General features: G+C 34.7%; 1 long non-coding RNA gene across 1 annotated transcript; it reads right to left on the bottom strand.

Annotated features, from left to right (window-relative positions):
* Positions 1-302: 302 nt before the first annotated feature.
* On the bottom strand, positions 303-20,594 carry LOC113498916. The gene is made up of 2 exons (XR_003401050.1): positions 19,364-20,594; positions 303-439 (listed from the first exon to the last, which is right to left on the bottom strand). It is a non-coding gene; the product is annotated as an uncharacterized LOC113498916 (long non-coding RNA).
* Between the last annotated feature and the right edge of the window lie 1,501 nt (positions 20,595-22,095).

The following is a 22,095-nucleotide window of genomic DNA, read 5'->3' as shown; positions in this document are numbered from 1 at the left end:
AAAATAGAAAATAAGTTTAACATATACTACATGTGTACAGGTCTTTGAGTTAACAACTGTACTTTGAAAACAAAATTGTACAAATTGTACACACTGATTGATAATCATGCCCCATAAATCGATTATTTTTTTGTCTTCGTCACGCTTAGCACAGCTGCAGCCTACGGAAATATGGAAAAAATCTCTACACCGAAAAGCGCCTAGGACTGTGGATGATGATGATGTGCACTACAAACAATGCAACACAAATATCGTAACAAATTTTGACGGCTTATTGAACATATAAGGAAGCAGTATACGTACTCAATTCGGTGTCACAGTCGGTGTACTCGTGATTACAGTCGACGGTGTAAGCGGCTGCGCGGGCGCTCGCCGCGACCACCAGCGCGCACCACAGCGCCACTGCGCGTGCGCACATCTTCGGTCACCGGAGCGCCATCTGTAAATAAACAAATAATTGTTTTTATTGTGACAATCTATAAGATTTCCTTAATGAATTAAAAGATACAGTTAAAAGCATCCAATTTATATTTTGAAAACGCCAAAAGAATCCAAAAACTGTGAAAAAGAGATAACGTTTTTTATGCTAAAAATCTCCATTCAACGCTTTATTTTTTGACCTCGTGTTGACTTTCACACAGGATACACGCCATAAACATTATTGGCAATTTATAGAACACGTATGAAGAATGCTGAAGCAACTTATAATTGTAATAAAATGTTCTTTCCGCTATTGTGGAATGTTTCGTTTTGTAACAATGTCGAGACAATTAGCAATTAGGTAAAACATCTAGAATCATTTGAAACCTACTGATACTAATATTATAAAAGCGAAAATTGTGTTATTCTAAATATATTTAATATTTACTATTAGAGAACGATCAAAACGCTTCTTAGACAGGTTTATAATTCCACACCACAGCACTCTGAAACACCTATGACTATACCTTTAGATCTATCTAACAGAAGGTCGTTCTTTGCGGTCTATAATGATAAGTACATTTAACCCTTTGTGATATGACAAATATATCAAATTCTTCCAGTAAGCAAACAAATTCTCAAAAGCACAAGAAACAAAAGAAAGCGACCGTTACTACTCAATGATGTAACAATACAGATATTCAATTAATTTCAATCGAATTCTTAGCTTTCATTAAATGGAATTAAAATTAATTGCATTATTCAGTTCCATTGTTTTGTGTAATCGGATCTGAAGTTCGGTATTTTATTTGCGGTTCTGTTTACCGTTGTTTAGAACAATCGGCACCTGTATTGAATGTTAACCAACTGTGGTTGTTTTGCGGCTTAAATTAGGTGAAAGATATATTTGTTCTTGTACTCATTCTTTAAAAAAATTGATCGTAGATTAAGTACCCTTTATATTAAATATAAGCCCCTTTAGACCCTCGAGCTTTCGACAGTGGTTGGAGTAGAATGGTAACGTGTGAATGTGTGGGTATGACTGGACATAATGAAGTGACTAATGGAAGCAAAATGAAATTTCCAGACATTTGAGCATTTTTCTAAAACGCTAACAATTTTTGAAATTTCACTTGGCTGGAGAGGCTGATACCCAAAATAAATAACATGGCCAAGTACCTAATTTACAATCAAATGTCTTATAGAGTGATGACATGAACAAATATATCTTTCCCATCAGTTTTATAATCAGTTACTTAACCTAGATTTCTATTTTTGCAAACATTGATACAATCAGGTGAGGACAAACAGACAGCAGAGCTTTGTAATAGGGTACCGTTTTCACCCTTTCGATAAGGAATTATAAAAAATTCTAAATGAAATACTTCGATACTTGATAGTGACAAACAATCAAAAATATTTGTAAGTAACCAAGCTTTATTGTAATGATTATGTTAAGTAAAACAAGATTATTTATCACTTAAAATATCTGACCTTAATACCGAAACGAAAACAAAACAAGATCACATTGAGACATTGCAAATCATTTTGAATGTTAATTTATTCTGCCACCAGCTGATATACTAATCTTCATGATCACAGCATTGTTAAGGTCATTACACACAGGTGCACTGCGACAGCTTTTAGTTTATTGTTCCTTCATCTGGTTATTAAGGTATATATATATATGCAGAGGGTAGGGACTGTACGAAATCTATTCAAAAGTAGGTCTATGAAAGTGTCATCGGTTACGGTCTATGTCTATTAGCATCGTTTTTTGTTAAAGTACAATTTTAAAATAATAAGACAGGTCCGCAATGTAAATTCAAAAAAAAAAAAAATGATCCGCTACTCACTATCGATTCAACTCAATTATTTGATGTAGATAAGGAAAAAGATGTCTTTGGTTTCTATGCTACAACAAAATATAAGTATTTGTATGTTACTAGTTAACGTTCCCGCATCTTTATTTTACTATCTCGTAGCTTCTTTCAGACCCACAATCGCTTTGTACAATTTACGTGTAGGCAGGTCAATGTGTACGGACCTTAAGATTTATTTATATTATTTTATTATGTCACGACAGTAGTGATTCACTTACACCCACTTGGTGAACCTATTGTTCACGCAATGGTTTCAATTATTGTATTAAAATTAGTTTTCACTTTCGTACGAGGTTGCAAAAGTAATTAGGACGCTGACTCTTGTAGACGAAAATCGAAAGGAAAAATAACTGTGAAAACTCGAATACACATACTTATTATTTTCGCACGGTCGATGTGCTGGTCTCAGATTTTTAAACCACCCGCCATTTTATTAAGCTCGTTAATTCAAAAAGATTTAATTTCGTGCTAGGATTCGAAACTACGATCTTGGACTTGGCAATCCAACTGTCATACCACAAGGTTATTACAGATATTTAGTTAGATAGTATTATATACGCAGACGTTAATTTAAATAAATAAAATAATAGATTTTTTATCAATTAAGGGTATCACGTAGTTTCTTTTTCAAAAGACATAATATATTGAAAAATTTAAACCAAAATCACTTATCCACGCGACTTTGAATCGCTGGCATAATTATTAACTAAGTTGTGTTTTATAAGTAGTAGTAAACAGTTTTGTAGTAGTTTCGCGTTTCTCACAGATATTAAGGTCGCTTTCTTGAACAGCTGTGAACAAGTGCAAGAGATGCCTCTCAAAATAACGGGGCTTTATATTCAAGTAGAGAATGTACTTATAAAGCGAATAAATTGTGGTGGAAATGTTAATAAAGAATCAAGTTAGCATTCACTGTAGCTGTTTGTGTTTTGATGACTGTTATTGCAAAAAGTGACGTCATACGTCGACATCCCTTTTATTTATATTTTTTTATTTAAATTTATTTATAAAAGGTAGAAAAAATACGTGTCCAATAATTTTTGAAAATCTCTCTAACGAACTGAACAGATTTAGATGTTTTTATTTAAAACTGATAAGTACCCGGATAAGTTACATGAGAATTTCCTTGACCTTAATTATGAAAAAAGATTTAATCGGAATGACAATTCACAAGCTCAGACGTTTGTTAATAAAACAATCCATTACGCCGACTTGTTATCTCAAAATAAATTTGAATATTTCTAATTCTTAAAAGTTAACCTTTAAAAGATAAAATCACCTACTAAAAGCACGTAAAAAATCTTAAGCTCGTCTATTGTGAGAAGCGAACAAAAGACAACAATTTGTTTTTGTAAAACAGCAAAAGTTTACAAAAAAAGATAAAAAATGTCTTCATCTTTGTACCGTTCCGCGCACATTAGTTTCCGTCGCATTGAAACAAGTGAGCCCCTGTACTATGAAACTCTTAGACTAAAACAAAAGATAAAGAGAGAAAGAGACGCTACATGTGAAATGTAGAGCGATATCTCGCTTCCACGTTTTTCTTTGAGTTCTCATAGTAGAGGCATCGGGCATAAATATCTTATTAAGGTAAAAGAAAGTCGGTAAAGTCATTGACTTTGTGGAATGAAGGATTGCAGGTAAGTCCGCGGGTTTTTGTTAAAGTCATCATCTTGCTCTCGTCGAGTGGTATGAGGCCGGCAAGTGTGAAATTTTGAACTCATTTCTTATGTCGAATCTGGAGATAATTTTGCATGGAGTATTTTTTTTATGGTTTGATAAAGAATTTATGCCTAGAGTATTGTCCAAATTCTTTGAAAATGCCGCTGTTTTTACTGCTCTACTTTTAATTATATTTATGTAATAATATAAGTATTAACCGCTATTTCCCACGCGGGAATTGAATCGCAGCATGAACTAAACTAAACTACTTGGTCATTCCTAGTTATTTTAATCACAAAATAATTATTTCATAACCGCTTGGCAAATAATAGAGGTCATTAACACAGTTCGGAGATATTTAATTAATAAAGTTAGTTAGGTCAACAGTTAATGTTCATGATAAACTTGTTCGAAGATTAGTGTTGCCAATGTCAGTGATAAGCGATAAATGATGACGCACTAACAAATCGATTGAATTGAAATATCTTAAGGCGCTTTAAAATAGTAATGGTACAAAATCGGCTTAACTCGTTTAGGAGTCTGTGACATCGTTACAGACACAAGCGCGGATCCACTATTGTGGGCACGATGGGCATGCCCACAACCCTCATCAAATTTTAACGTCACACTTCCACAGTCAGTAGTAATTTATTTTATTATCATCTCCTTTGTAAGAATGCACTATATCGATCACAAGCGAGTTAAAACTCTGACTCGTATTTGACCAATATTCGGGAGGCTGTGACCACAACCTTTTTTGAGGGCTGGATCCGCGCCTGTACAGACAGACACCTATAGCGGTGAATTCATATGGTGGCATTATTAATTGGTTACTTTAGCAATAAGAGAAAATATAGCTCTTACGGGACACAGTCGAGCGTCTTTTGTTATCTAATCCTATCATCATCTGCCTTGAATAACCCACTGCTGGGCATATACTTAGTATATGTTATTCTACTCTCTCTCTCTCTCTAATCCTCTCTCTCAACCTTTCTCTGCTGTATTAAAATATCGCCTGCTTTTCCATTCTCGGTATAAAACGATTTTGCCATATTTTATATAACTAAGAAGGAAAATGATCAATGTTGAGAGCGAATTTACTATTGAATTAACAACGTTATAATGCATTTAGTCACAGCCGTAGTACGAGGTGTATGAATTAACCCTTAGCTCTGTGTAACGTTATGTTAACACGATTACATGGCTAGTTAATCAATTGTTTTAACCTGGAGTTACGAAAGCTGGTGAAGTCACTGTTTTCATTACTAACACTAAACTCGTTACCTCATGATCAAAAAGGTTACGAAATTAACCTTTAGGTTCAATTTCAGATTTGTAATTTTTTGTCTGGCAGATTGTGGGTTATTGTTCTTAAAGCATGTCTATCTGACAATAGAAAGGATGTTTTAGTCTTCGACTACATTTTCAATAAATATAATTGTAATGCATTGACGTATCCTTATTTACAGATGAAAATAAATTGTGTGTTTGGTTGTTCAATATATTTTTGAATAAACAAAAGATCAAGCAAAATGCTTTTTTGTATTTAATTAGCGAAATTAGATCATCTACTGCTTAATATCAAGTAGCTGTTGCCCGCGAGCCTGCTCGCTATAAGAAAATTATCCCAAGGGAATAAAACCGAGATTAAAACTAATCCTATGTGTTAATCCTCGTTATGAAAGTATCTGTGTACCAAGTTTCATTTAAATTTCCGTTCTGTGGTTTTTGCGTTAAAGAGGAACAAACACCCATACATTTACGTTTATAATATTCGTAGGAGTTGCTACCAGTTAGACTAAATAAAGATTGAACAAAAAGATTTGCCACATTGCGATACGTACTCGTACACATTGGTATTGCATCCACAATCAACACAGCACCGTGGGTAGATCGGGTGATGGTGTTTGCATCATCCGGGTCACAGACACCGCGCTGCAATTGCCTCGCACTTTGATTTACTTGGGAATTCACGTATTGCTGATTCCATTAACTTAATACGTACTTGTCATTGCAACGCGTACCAAGATACCACTTGTGAAAAAGAAATGGCGCTTTTCAACGTGTAGCGGCATCCCACTTGCACGAAAGCGACATTGTTGCTTTAAGAGGGAGTGAAACGATCCCTGTTTATTGGTTCTTCAATTAAAATGTATTTAATAAAGTTTCGATACTTCGGCTGTGTTGGAAGTCAGGTGTTTTAAGTACATATCTATTGAACTCTGTGTAAGGTGAGGTAAACGGGGGAGCATTTTGGTCCTATATTGGCTGGCAATTTGGTACACAAAAAGCAGAGTGGGTTTAGTCGGTAAAAGTCTAGCACTTCCTTCCTCCCAACCAAACGCGATGACTCATCTGATGATTTTCCATGCGGAAACAAATATGAGTTAAAAGAAGCATTTATTAGTTGTTTTAAAACACATACAAGTCACACCACTCCTGTTAAAAAGCCAGCTTTAAGAAAATGAAAACATAAAAGGCAACAAAAGGGAACAAATAATTGCTCTTACATTGTTCTCCAAAAGAAACAGACTATCTTCATTGTTACAACAGATCTACATAAAGGCACATTTAGATGAGGTGAAAAATATCACTCGACTTGGCATACATTGCCGGCAATGATACATCAAATTTAACACAATAGCTACGAGACCCCGCAATGTATTGCAATCCGCGCGATATTCTCATCTTGTCTAAATAAGTCTTTACACGCGTGATCTTGCAAACCGGCGCGGGCGCATCGGACCGAGCCGATTTCTTCACATCTTCCCATGGAGCACAGAGTATTGACACACGAAACTGCTATTGTCTCCTTAGACACTTATAAAGTACCGTAAAGTACCATAGACATTAGTTTAGATATATGGTGTCTATTAATAAAACGACTTGAGACCTTTTTCTTACATACTTTTACACATTCCGATATCAGTAGATATAATATGTCATATTGTCAGACAGAAATCAGTAGATTAATTACTAACAGCTTTTGTGTGTTATTAAACAAACAATTAAGTGAGAGACTACATAGATTTAAAAATGTCCGAGAAATGCAGTGTTATTATAATTTAATACGTTAAAGGCATAAAGACCCAGAACAAGCATTCGTGTATAACACAAAATGTTGTCTCACACGGGGATCGAACCCGAAACACGTAACGCACAGTTGGTATGGCGTTGTGACCAATCGTGTATTCTTGCAATCAAATCCTAAGTTTCAATTACATAGCAGTAACCCAAATTCAAGAAAAAAACACAAAAAGCCTACACTAGAATCGTGTGAAAATAACTTAAATACTTCGATAAGTATTTAAACAAATAGTTGTAGAGAGACAAACTTAAGTTATGTTGGTAACATTAGAGTTAAACGCGAATCGCTTCGCAACATGTAATTAAGTGAGAATTCGTTAGCTCACAGTAATCATGTAACTCACTGGCTTTAGGGCGCAGGCACATGAAACTATACTGGGTGGAAAGGAATAAGCAGACATGCAAAGAGTACGTAGTAGATGATACTTTTCTAACAATTCCTTCAAACATTTTTTTTTAATTTTTATCTACTGTTAATTTGATACACTATGTTTATGATGTTGTTAGTAAGAGCGAGGCCTCCTAGCACAGGTAAATACTTACTTAAAAGGAGGCCTCCATGTAAGATTTTATGTTTATGTTAACTTGTGTCAAATAAACAATATAAATATATATTTTTTTAAAACATTTTATTAAAGTGTCTTTTGGAACGGCTTTTCCTACTTCAAATCTTTGGGTCTCATTTTATAAATGCAATGACAGTTCCAGTTAAAAGTAATCATCAATCTTAGATTGGTGATAATTGCCAAATTTTTTGATCGAAAGTTTTCAAGTTAATCATTGATTCTTAGTTAAAGTCAGTAAACGAATGCGAATTACTAATTAACTTTTTAATAGTTTGGTTACTTTTCATGACCTTTGTACTTTGTTTCTGTCTGTGTGATCAGAAATTACAAAAAGAAACACCTAATGACATATCAATAATTTGACACCTGTTGCCACTAGATGGCGCTGTTACAAGTTTTCCCTTTTAAGCATTTTTCTCGTGTATGGTTGAGCAAACAACTCTCTCTTGGGCACGGTCATAAGTATAGGTTGACATTGCGATACCAGAGCCAGTTGACGGATGCAAATAGCTATGTCCACAGCAATCACTCAGGCAATCATTCAGACAACAACCTAGGATTATAATTTTTCTATAATGATTATTATTTATCTTTCTCTAGTGGTTTTACAGCTCTCTTATTTTATAGGCTACGGTAAAATAAGTTGTCGTTTTAGTTTCTCGTTGAAACACGTTTGAAATTTTGAATGAACTTCCAAAAACCGAGTTGATCGGGTCAGAGTTACCTGGTCGATACATCAAGACCTTAAAGGAGTATAAAGCGAGTTCGTTTTTGACGTTTTTTTTTATATTATCTAGCTGGACTAGCTTCATCCGGATATATGCTATAGTTCCAAAAACATTATCATCTTTTCACTAAATCGGATAAAAGGAGCCTATGTTGTAATACAATAGCTATCTACACATCATATTTCAAAGAAATCGATCCAGCCGTTTGGGTGTGAAGAGGTAACAAACACTTATACACACAAACACACGCTCATACTGTCGCTTTTATAATATTGTTGTGACTATACAAAGTGACTGCGACTTTAATATAGAAGTGAAAACAAAAAAAAAGGTAGGTCCAAAACACACATCAAAGGCCTAAGTTTCTGTAAGACAAAGACCTATAGTTAACACTAGGTACCTGCGTGATCCTGAACCAACCACTAGGTATAGGTACCGGGTAAAGGATTTCAGATACTCTTGACTTATGATCCCCCATTCACCTTTGACACCGCTTAACTGGTTTGTGTTCTCGGTGCAAGGTTCGAACCCGCACATAATCAAGCTTATAAGGTAAGTAATGATGATTTGGCTTAAAGTTTTCGTATTCATGTTAAAGATTTTTATACTTTATATGTTAAAGATTGAACGAGGATTTTGGATAAAAGTTTTTTTTTTATAAAAAGCGATCAAGCTCTTTATTTCTTGATATTGCTTAACCTGATTTTTTTTTGGTATTTTTCGTTGTAGAGGCAAAAATTGTTATTATGTTATGTGTGAAAATCTTAACCGTTTAGCTACCAGAGTTATAAGATGGCAAAATGATCCAATCCTGATGGCACACGAATGGATTTGCAGCGGAACCTTATAAATATCGTTCCAGTTTTATTTTTGAACCCGGAATTCTTAAAATGCCTATCTGGTATTTACAGGACAGGACGATATTGTAACCAATATTATTACACGATTGATCTGGTGTTTCGACAGTCGAAAGATAAGAGGTCGGACATTACAGAAATACCTCGGTCTGAGTCAATACGTTGATGAAAATAAACTTTAAAAGGTTCGTGTGCACATGTTACAAGTAATATGTTATGGCATTAAGTTACGGCGTCCAAGTTACACTGGTCAATACAGCTCCTTCACTAAAAAGAGTCAGCAAAAAAGCTTTAAATATTCCATTACGCGAGATGCTATAAACTTATATAACAAAATAAAATGTGTTCCCAATATGTCTGCATCTTTACAGCCATTGCCTAACATTACACTCCCACGAACGAAAACAATAGTTCTACTACATACGCGGTTTTTTCTCGCCTAATCGGACATTCATTTCGTAACATTTTGTATGCACAGTATTCAAGTAAGAAAAGTGCATTGTTTTCAAATGTTCGAGGTATGGTAGACTAGCGAATTACTAATAGTAGTCGAAATGCATTCATTGCAAGCATTGTCTAGCCACGATTGTTGACAGTTACGTACCTAGGTGTTATGTGCTGTTATAATGATTATCATATCATTGTTTGGTCAGAAGATTTAAATAGGGAATTTTGTTTTATTGATTTACGCACTAGTTTTACGTTGAAATCTTTACTGAAGAAGTGCTAGGGTATTGTGAGTAGTGTGGGTGCATTTTAATTTAACTGTAAAGTTCTTGGTTTCGAATTGTCTACAAGATAGAATTATAACACTTGTTTTCTTTAAGTTGTTTATAACAAAGCCTATGTGACATTTTATCCCTCGAAGAACATGTGTGCAAAGTTTCATGACGACCAGTCAAGTATTTATCACTTGAAAGCGTAACAAACCAACTGACATTCACATATTTAATAATACTAGGGATTTTGTATTCAGAATATGTCCAAATTGTATCCCCAGTAGGCGAACCCATCGATTCATATATACAATATTAAAAACGGCCGTAAATTATATCATATCTATTTAAGTATAAAATTAACCTACCTAACTACCTACCTAACTACCTACCTAACTATAGGTAGTTCCTAAGGATCAAATAAATAAACAAACGTAGACTAACATTTATATACAAGAATGTATAGAATTCTCATTACCCATGTGATTGGTTGCGGTATTAAGCTCGGAGTCCAGCCTTTGATTCACATGTCGTTCCCAACGTTCATATGTATGTTACCGAGAATTTATCACATTTCCTGATAGACATTCTCAGTGGCGAGGTTGAAATACTGGCCCTTATTACATGGTACCTCGTTAATACTGTTATCTAATATAAAAAAGGTAAGGATAGATTTCCCCATTAATTTTCAATTATGGATTTTGAGAGGAAGGGATTTGGGGCACCATGGCTGGTGGTTTCCTGTCGTGATTGTCAAGAATATGCTTGGATTTTTGCACATGTGTAAAGGGTTTAAAAAGCTGGTACAGCTCTAATAGGCTTTGTTGTGCCAGATTTGTTTTTTTTGGGAAATTTAAGTATCCTAAAATTTTAAGGTAAAAATCTAATTTTATTTTCTTCGCCGTCAATACCTCATGACCCATTTTCGTCACTATTTAGTACTACACGCGAGTAAAGAAGCCAATGCTTCGTTTAGGATGACGAACGAGCAAAGCAAAACCTTTTGAAACAGATCTATCCAGTTATCTTACAATTTTTATTCTAAAGTAACACGAAAATCTTTTCCTACATTCCGTCATTTATTTCACTTCTAACACTGTTGAGACAATATTTTAATAATTCGAAATCACTTTCTTTCGGTAGCATGTGACACACGTTTTATAACTACGTAAGAAGCGATGACGTCAGGGAAAGTGTATTACACCTCCGGCAATTTATTGCGACATTATGACACATGAGGTAGGTGGCAACCTCTTTTGGAGGACTGTATAGTACTCCGAAATTGGCAATGGAAGTTTATAAACAATGGAGGAATGGTGAACTTTGTAATTCAGCTGGGATGTGTCGGGTTGTAAGGAGTTTTGATGTATTTTTCAACTTAACTTTAATCTTAATACATTTTTATGACTTAAATCGTTCGTATGTAGATATACAAAATGTATTATTACCTCTACGAATATGATAACCTACCACTTTGATCGTAAATAAAGATGTAAAAAAAGGTTATTTCATTTTATTTTAATAAAAAAAAAATATTTTCAGATAAAAACTATTGAGCCAAACTTGATAAAATTTAATTTAATTGAAATGAGAAAAGATTCAACGAAATCGGTTCATGCAGTCTGAAGCTTTAGAATTTCAAAACAAAAATAAAAAACAATGCACATGAATTTAAAAACCTCGCCTTTTTGAAGTCGCTCAAAAATTAAATCGAAAATCATAAAAAAACACTTACCAAAAAATTCATCACGTTAACAATGTAAACAAACTAGATAATGAGTGAAAATAACTTATAATTCGCGCCAACACGTCTCTCGGTCCATTTTACTTGAACATCGTAGACAAAGAGGCAAAGGCAACTACATAATGCCAGAGCTGTCAAAAACGTCAAGATCCCTTATCGTTGGATGCGAGAGGATAAACGGAGCGCAACCTGTTCTCAGCTATTTGCAAAATCATGTTATCGTGAGTATTTTTACTTTTTATTGTTGTACTCACACTTGTATTGCCTGAAATTATAGATAAAAGTAAATAGAAAACTTAAACAGGTCTTCTAAGTAGTGGAAGTGAGGAAGGGCAGTATTCGGCCTAGAGCGACGTCTCTCATTTTAAGGCAGAATAGTTGACATGCTATAGAAGAGTATGCACGAAGCCACAGAGGAGATCGTTTATAAATAGACTATAATAAATAAATAAATAATAATATGGAATGGCTAGATGAAAGTTATCATTTTGAACAACTTTAACACAAAACCTACTAGTCTCAAACTAAGCAAAGCATACTACGTGAACGTAAATATATACTATAGAAAAATTGCACAAAGACTAAGACCAAATGATCGTGCTTATCACACAAACATTTGTCATAGGTAGGTATTAAAACCATGACCTCTGTAAGCAGTCACTGGCCCACTAAAAATGACTCATCATTAGTGCATTAATGAATGAGGAGGACAGCCGAGAATAGAGAGAACAGAGAAATGTGGTGTTCTGTTGCGTCCACGTCCACGACAACTTTGCAAGAAGAGGACAGATATAAAGACTAATGAAAGAAAATTAATTTACAAAGGGAGATCGAGCCGAAAAAAATGGTAGATAGGGTAGAGACGGGATAGAATAACTCTTTTACTACACGAACCAATGACCCAATATATAATTAAACAATATAAGTATTTAAACTATTATTATTAGAGGAGCTCGTGGCTAAGCTATAACCGCATAAGTGAATCGATCACAGGTTAAGCTATGCTTGACGCGGTTGGTCCGTAGATGGGTGACCATCTTTGTCATAACAAGTTCCTCTGGGTTTCGGAAGGCACGTTAAATTGTGGGCCCTGGCTGTTATTCCTACATCTTTGAAAGTCGTTACAGGTAGTCAGAATTTTGAAAAAAATTCATAACCAGTCTAACCAAGGGGTATCGTGTTGCCCAGGTAACTGGGTTGAGAAGGTCAGATAGGCAGTCGCTATTTGTAAAACACTGATACTTAGCTGAAAACATATACAAATAGTTGGGAAAAGACTAGGCCAATGATGAAGTATTTAAACTATTCTTAAAACGACTCATAAACTCATATATTTATATGAGAACCAAATGAAAGGTTAAACTCCTGTTAACCAAAGTAATTACATGAGAAATCCCGTTTACAATTCAAGAATGAGCTGAATGGCTATCGAAATAAAATTCTGAAAATATTTATTAATGCGTAATTGTTGTGTTTAATGAATGGTCGATTGTACTAATGTTCCCATGTAGCTTGCGCAAGCTGACCTTGCGTTTTAGTCGCTCAAGGGGTCATGTTCACAGCTCGGGAGCTTCTGGCGGGTCATTTTGTGAATACTTGTTTGTTAGGCTTTATGCGTGTGCCGTCTCTATAGAAGTTTGCACATTGGTAAAATTGTAGAGTTGGCAACCGGCTCTACATTTTCGGAAAGCCTTATGCCTGGATGTTTTTGAGAATGCGTGTGTTATAAGGTTGTAAATCGAAATAATATTGAACGTCGATATGCAAACATAATTTGAAAGTCCTTTGGTCCAATTCGTATTGGAATTTAAATATTTCAAATTTCAGCTGATTAAAAACAGAGTCTGAAGCTATTAACATTAAATAATTTAATAATATGATAGAGTTAAAAGTACTTTGAATAATGTGAATAAGGATCTTAGCTATGTATAGCTATTCTATATTTTGTGGCTTAGTTTTGAAAATATTCGGCTTGCAAAAATAATTTATCATAATACGTGTAATTTGCTTAGAAATAACTGATATCTCGCAAATTTTCTGATAACTGTCTATAGTAAGGCTAATGTTCCAATGCTGATAGCTGTCTCAAGTGATTTATGATCTAAAGTTTCTTTTTTACAACCTGGGTCTGTAATTAGGCAACAATTTCGGAGTAAATTGTTGATTTGGAAGTTTTCCTTATAACCAGCAGTCTTTAATATACGAAGTGAAAGTATTTTGTATTTTTCTTGTATGGCATGGAATTTACAGTCATTATGGCAAATAAAAGTTAATTTTAATTACACTCAAATTTAACACCTTTAAATATGAGTAACCCTTTTTGGCTTGATGAAGTGACGGTAGGTGGACTAAATCGGTGTCAGAATGGTGCCCAAGGCAAGGCAAAAGAAGCGTCGGTCGTCCGGGATCAAAATGGGTCGATGATATAGTAAAGGTCTCGGGTCGAGTCTGGATGAGGCCAGCACAGGACCGCAGAAATTGGCACGAGAAAGGGGAGTGGTATGCCCAGCAGTGGGAGGACAAAGGATGTAGATGATGATGAAGAATCATTTTTTTTGTAAACACGAGTCTACATATTCAATTTAAATATATATGTTTAGTTTTTTTGAATAAATATTACTTAATTTCATAAGAAAGGTGATCGATTTATGTTTTGTTTTAGGATAAAATTACTTAAGAATATGATCTGAATTACATAATTATATTATTATATCATTTTAATTTGTTCCCACTTAATTCTTAATCAAATTATAAATAAGAAGAGCACATAACCAGGTCACCTAAACCGTTTTTTAATTGACCTTTGAAGAAGATAGCAGATTAATACGACTTTCAGTGTTATTACCGATTTATTTTCTTGGATAACACAGATTGGACGTAATAATTACCTAGCTTCTGGTATTTCATTAACTTAGTTAATTACTGCGTAGAGCAGCTGTGAGCAAGATTACCGTTTCGGAGAAAACTATAAAACTAGATCGTGGTGGCAACTGTACCACGAGATCTTGCCATCTTGCTTCCACAATAAGAATTGCTTTTGTGGGAACGAAACAGCGCTCTACATTCCGTAGCGGCTACTCGCTTATACAGCGAGAGTCCTGTGTTAAGAGCTCGTATTAAGTCAGTTTGGTTGCGATATTTTTTTGTTATTTCAGCTGTCAGAAAATTATAGATATTTGAAGAATTTGTTCTGTTAGTGATAGCGGTAGTGTGTGCCAAATTATGCAATACTTGTCATGTTGCGCGTCGCTTTACTGATTGTATGTATCTAGAATGTAGAGTCGGTGTTAGCAGTACATTTAGCATTTGGTGATTGCTCAGGTCTAGTACAAATGGAATTTTACCATAAGTATTTTTCGTTGTTTTGAAAAAGCCCTACTTTTTTACCCATTAATCCCTCTGGATTCTGGCTTAGTACAACCACCGAACACCCTTTTATTTTATACAGGGTTTCTAGTGCAAATGAACACAAACACCATGTTACTTGAATTGAGTACAAAGCTACTTTATGAGGTGTATCGCTATTTTTTAGCGCTGCAGCTCTTTAAGTTATAATAAGTTAACTAAAACATATGACTCGTCTTTTGGGTTCTGTTAACATAATTTACTTAAACTATTGTATGAATTATTGTGTATGTATGTATTGTATTATATCTTATTTTAGTATAGAATAAGAGAGTATTTAAAGTATCTAAGCTAACAAACACATTTTAAATATGCGGACGAAAGGCCCAAAAATTTACTAAGATTTTTTTCTTCTTCCCACAGATATGTAGCAAGCATTTTTCCATTTGCCAGCTATTCCAGAGCATAAATAATTATTACAGCATAAAGCCTTCTTGCAGGCACACATAACTAACAGATGTCTCGTAAAATGGTGGTGTTATGTCACACGAGAGCTCATGTGAGAACTAGGCCGAATACGAGGAATTCCTGTGCCTACCCGGCCGTAACAACTCACAGTAAATAGTTGTAATATCCAGAATTGTTATAGAATAAAAACTTATAAACTCCTACATCATTTTATAAAAATATTTTACTGTAGTTATATTTAACCCATGTTCGTAAAACACTTTTTAGTTATATCGACTCTAGCGTTCTCAAAAAGACATTTAAAAGTAATGATATTATCCTACTTGCAGGATAAATGGTTTTATTTAAATCATCGTATTCGGATTATCTTACCGAGAGACACAGTATCCCATTAGTGTAGTATGATTAGGGGCCAAAATTGTAATGACAACCTTAACCATAATGAAGTCGACTAGAAAAATGAAAATCAAGTCAATAAAATCAAATACTCGATATTTTATTTTATTGAATACCATAATTTTACTGAACTAAAACTCATCTTAGTAAGCCAGTTTTAAAGAACCAACATGAGTTAGAAGTTTCATCATACAAGCTCGTAGGTTGAACTATGTCACCCCAATTACCTATTATAGCAGGCCTACGGTGACCGGTTTCAAAAAACTCTTAAACGATTCGAATACCTTAGAAATCGATTACAGAAAACATTTATTTGGGCGTTAACGTGAACTAAAATGATTTGGCGTTTTGAGTTATTAAAAAAGGACGGCTTTTGAGACAAAGAACTTTGGATATAAAAACTGAGGTACCTGGAACTTACGACTGCCTCAAAGCAGTTGCGAGAGCAGGATGGAGCTCTACAAAATGTAGAGCGTTGTCTCGCTTCCACTACCAGAGGTAGACAGTCTAAGTTGTACGTGGGTTGTGGCCTTCCGACCCCTCGGGTCAAATATAAACTCACCTTGACAGGACAGCAGATGCTTGGTTGACCTTCAGAAGTAATCGGGCTTCATATCGGACTGGCACAGTCACATTTAAAGGAATAAATTTAACTTATCTGCTTGAATTAGTTTATTATCCTCATTATAATATTTTTTATGGAAAACGAGTTTTGATTTTTGTGGGGTGTCAGAAATGAGATAACGTTTATTTAAGGCTTAGGCTATAAATTGTTAACGGTTAACTGTCTGCTGTGTGGTCGTTTGTCGTACAAGGTATTACTGAGTATAACATCGTTCTGTTTCTCTATATTGTAGAGATCATTTTTGACCTCAATTACCATTAACTCATTTACCTGATTCTGATATAAGGAGATTTGAAATTAAGGTAACGCTTTTTCAAGCAGTCGGATGTTTTTACCATTTGTCAGTTTCTAATCTACCTGTTTTTGTTCCTAGAAACAAGACTGCTATACCCGCTCTTGCTGACACCTTCATCTAATTCTTGGAATAACCAGTATTCTTCAATAAAGAAAAAAAAAGCTATTCACGCACTAAATATATTTTTTATTGTTGCAAGGGCTTTACGAACATTCAAACTATCCCTAATACTTAAACCATAGAGACGGAAAAGAATTTGTTCTAGACTTAAATGGAAACACAGTAAAACCTTTTTGGTAAGATCGCTATAGGCAAGAAGCCTTTTCTTTTTCGCATTTTGTGTCACTAAATAGTGTCGTAAAGGCTACATTTGGAAACTAAAATGTGATTGCTTGTAATATAAAAGCGATTAGGACTCCGATTAAGATGACCTCAATATCATTGCCCTATAGAGAATACACAGCCTTGAATTTCCTTATCAGTAAAGTTCAAAATTAAGATACGTCTGACAAAATTTTGTGGACTACGAAAGCTAAGGATATTTCACATTGAAGTGCTAAAATATTGCAATCTGTAGTACTACTTATCTAACAGTAACATTTTAATGCAAAAATGCACCTTCATTGACCTTTTTCTATGAACCTTATAGAACAAGACTCCAGAATTAAAAAAAAACTCATTTTCTACTTGCAGTTTCAATACACAAAAAAACCATCTATATAAAGTCCCTCCATCGAAATACCGACACAAACATGATTTTCTTGAATCAGCCTATAACCAACGACCTAAATAAACCCTTGCATTTGTAGAAGCGAGACAAAACGCTATACAATGAAGTGTGCTATCCCACTTCCTCTACACAAATCTTATACCAAGCCCTGGTTGTTTGACAGGAGTTATAATCACATGGTTGACATTGGTCCTTACAACCACGTTTGTAACAGGATCGCGGTCCTTCGAATCGTACGCATTAGAAGCAATTTCGCACCAGTCACATTTACATGTAAATTTACTGCGAGCCGCGAAGTACCGTCGTCGAATGCTAGTGGAATATTGATGCTTGCTTTAGGGCTGGGCCTGTTAGAAATTGTAGAGTAACTGGTTTTATAGACATCCTTTTATGTTGACTTGTTATTTTGTTAATGATTTGGTATCTTTAACGGTGAGACTTTACTTAATACTTTAAAGCTAAGGACATCTTAATAACCATTGATTTTATTCAGAATTTTGAAAAATAATACACGTTCAAAGGCAAGAACGCGCAGCTAAGTGCTTTATGAAGTTCTTAAATATATACTTTGGTACTTAATTTTTAGCATCTTTAAACACTTTTGATAAAATAATACACTTATCGTAAATGATTTTTATACCTAAGACACTAGTGATCAAAAAAATCAAAATGCTATCCAAAATTTCAAATGCAAATGAAATATTCATGAATCTTCATTCTTTAAGTAAGTCAATTAATTCATGTATAACATAATCTTGTAACAGAACCCCGTGATAACCCTACCGTGTCAATCTCCCGGTACATTTAACACGATAGCATTTCTCCCACGTTATGCGCAAGCGCCGGCCGTACCTTGTAAAACAATCACACTTCGAGAACGTCTATTTTTAGCCTACACCAAAAAGGAGGCTGTCAATCTTATCCGCGTATAAGGTGTTATAAGATGTAGGTATATATGTTACGTTGTTGGAATTGAACAATATTTGTAAAGATGAAAGAAGAGTTGTATCAATTTAGGTTGATAGGGTATGTACGTTTGTCCTCGGGATTCTCGTTAAAAAATACTGTATGAATGAATGCATTATTAACTTTTCATTGGATTAAGTATCTTTTTATTTAAAAAGCCGTAGAAGTTTCATCAAAATCGGTTGAGTAGTTACCGAGATAAGGCCTGATAAGTATAACCCAATCACTGTAAGTTTGTGTTCCTTGTTTATGTTCATGAAAATCGTATATTTTTTAACAAATTCGCGTGTCAATAAGTAATACATTATAATCTTCGCGGTAGGTTAATGCACTTCAATAGGAAATGGGAAAAAGTAATGCATGCGCATGAGTTAACTGCTGTTATTGTTCTTTACAATTTGCGTTGATAGACCAGCTTTCGCTTTTTTTAGTAATCAACTGGGTTAATAATATGTGAAGTATATTTACACATTTTTATTCTAATATTTTTGACAGTGATTGTACCTAACAAGCATCAAATAAAAAAGGTATAATTTTACATTTTTTGTTCAAGTCGTTGAACTCTAATGTATGAAGCAAGATCAAAATTCCAAAATTTATGATCCAATGATGAAAACTTTTTTGTCATCGATTGTAATACTTTCCAGCTTTCTTACAAAATGTTGTTTACAACTGTTCTAACAATTCATCGTGTTAAAAAGCTTAGCATCCGTATTACAAACGATGCGACTAAAAAGGCTGTTGTAATGGAAAGTTTCTCGTATAATTCCGGACTTAAAGATGCGACACGAGCGACTTTAAGAAAACCAATGGATTTGAGGCATGCGTCCCTAAATAATACCGCTATTATACGCTTAAAACTTTAAACAACATACCGGTGGACTACAGAAAAACACTCCAAGCAGGTAGGCACACTTTCTAACAATAAAAAATACAGTTCGTTCACATTCACAGATTACACAGCACTAACATAAAAAAAAACGAAAGAAAAATATTAAATTTGTAAAGGGTTCGTTGAGTATATTAATGTCACGATAGTTTTATGCGCGTGCGCCGTTCGCGTGCGTGTTGGAGTGTTGACGCGGAGCGCGGGACTGACGCGGTGCGCGGGCGCTGCCGACCGGTCGAGATTTCTCCCCGTAAACAACGAAAGCGAGCCTCCAAGCCTTTCTTCGAGTGGCGAAACGTGATAGAGATACTACTATTTGTTCTCGAATGACGGATGTGAATCGGACTTGTTTATTGATATTTTATGATTTGTGTAGGAAAAGCTGAGTGATTTAAATGCACGACATTTCATTTGGTAAGCTGGAGAATTACTTTTGGTTTAACTCGCTATTGTAGTCTTTTATGTTCCAGATGATTTTGCTTTTTTAGTGCCTCAAAGATTTGGGTAAAGCATTAGAAATACCTACCTTAACTTACTTAACTTTTATTGCTTGAACTAAAATGTAAAATTGCTAACTTAGACAAACTTTACTCTTTTAAAAGATGCCCCTCTTACCATTATAGTGACAAACTCTGTTTAAGTAAATGACATGTCACAACTTACCGACTTTAATTATGTCACTAAGTAACGAGTTGTTTGTAAATATGATTTGAAGCGTTTCGATTTGATAGGACAGGCTATGCGCAGTAATAGATATACTTACTTTTATTTTAGTATCCAAGAATAACATTTACTTAATCGTCATTTTTACTTTGGACCATATTGCTATTCTTACTAAATACGCCCCAAATTAACTAATTGAACCATGGAAGCCATAAGTGATATATGTAACTAAACGTCAGGTGTAACGTAAGTCCATATAAAATGTTTATTTTATATGCTATTCGTTCTTAGTCAGCTCTCGCTTTTACACTTTTACACGCAAAAGTATAATGTTTACCACTTCCACGAATTCTCACTATCACATTTTCAAAAGTGAGAAGAATTCGAAAAACAAACGCATGGTAGTGCCCGGCTTTCGTTTGAGTCACAACATTCAATGACGCGATGCACTCAGGATCTACAGATTCGGTCAAGGTGTAGCCGACATAACTATAACCCCCTTTTTAAGTCGGGTAAAACACACTGGCGTCTTCGCATTTTAATTTACATATTGCACCTCCTACGTTGAGTCTTTACGAGGATAAAATTCGGGTTTTTGAAACTGATTATTGAATCATCCGTGGCATTTTGATTTGTTCTTGTTTGGTGTTTCGTAATGCTTTTAGCGTACGAATCCTACATGTTATTTATAAGGCGCTACAGGTAGACGCGAGAAGCGTTTATTTTGAGGTCACTGTGTCTATTGAGGTATTTAACTTTTTAGATGCTGTGAATGAATGAAAACACAGCATTTAAGCTCTCAAACTTAAATGCTGTGTTTAAAAATCAAGGAAAAATAAGCAAGGGATATCTGGTGTTTTATGTAACTTATTCTTATGAAATAACTTATCTGAAAAGATGCCCATTTACTATTGATATAGATTTTTCCGTAGAGAGGAAAAATCTTTTGATAGCGTTTAGGTACTAATAAACCAATACTTAATAAACCAGTTAGAATTTTAAAGAAATAAAAATATCAACAGTCCGCCTGAAATGGAGTAGTTACCTAAGAATGGAATTTCTTGCTGGTACTTCTTATGAGAAAAAGGCCTTCATGGAATAAAAACTCATTCATTTTTACTTCTATTTTTGCATCAGAGCTTCAGAGAAGAAAAGCTTGCCGGTAACCACTTACAATGCGGATAAAAAAAACCTAGTCCAGACTTAACGATTAAGATAGATTTAATAGGCAAGTCAGCTATTCACTAAAAGCGCTTCACTTTCTAAACTTTCGCGCTAAATCTCGAGTTGCTAGGTATTTTGATGAATGGCTGAAGAAAGTTCATTGACCGTATTTTAAAAGGCTTGTTGCAAGAGTACCTAGTACCTCACTAAAGCTAGCACAAAGCCTAACTTGGCGGTTATAAAATAAGAGAATGTTAGTCAATTTAAATTGTATGAATAATCATCTGATTGTAATTATACCGTATTGTAGCACACAAATGCTTGTTGAGTTTGGGTGCCACGCGGAGATCGAACCCGCGTGGCGGCGACACATCACTCTCAGTGTATGCCTATACTGCTCGGCTATCTGTCTCGTCGTAAATATCTAGTGTTTAGAAACCTAATGCGATGACTTCAGATACTTTTCCAAAAGAACGATATAACCTGATAAGAGAACGATTCCTCAGGCGAGGGAACACCGTTATTTGGTGGAAAAAAATTAAGACAAACAAAAACATTTGCGTATGGCAAAGGTTTTTGCTTGCCTTAAATTTTTTCCTTGTTATTATTTATGGATTTATTATTTCAAACATCAGGCGTCTCCACCCCCATATCTTTTATGATATAACTTTTGCAAGTTTTACTAGTTGAATTTATCTATTTATCTGTATAGAACGGAAATGAACAATAACACTACTTTATAGTTCACATAAAATATAACCTATTAGCAAAACATTCCAAAAAAATCGACTCCCGCAGTAAGGAATTTAATCCTTGTGTCACGGGGGGATTACAAACATACAACTCACACCACAAGACACCCAGACTCAGAACAAGCATTCGTGGATCACA

Source organism: Trichoplusia ni, chromosome 11, assembly GCF_003590095.1.
Source record: "Trichoplusia ni isolate ovarian cell line Hi5 chromosome 11, tn1, whole genome shotgun sequence".
Taxonomy (NCBI): Eukaryota; Metazoa; Arthropoda; class Insecta; order Lepidoptera; family Noctuidae; genus Trichoplusia; species Trichoplusia ni.
Note: the sequence above shows the minus strand (reverse complement) of the source record. Positions and strands in the feature narration are given on the sequence as shown.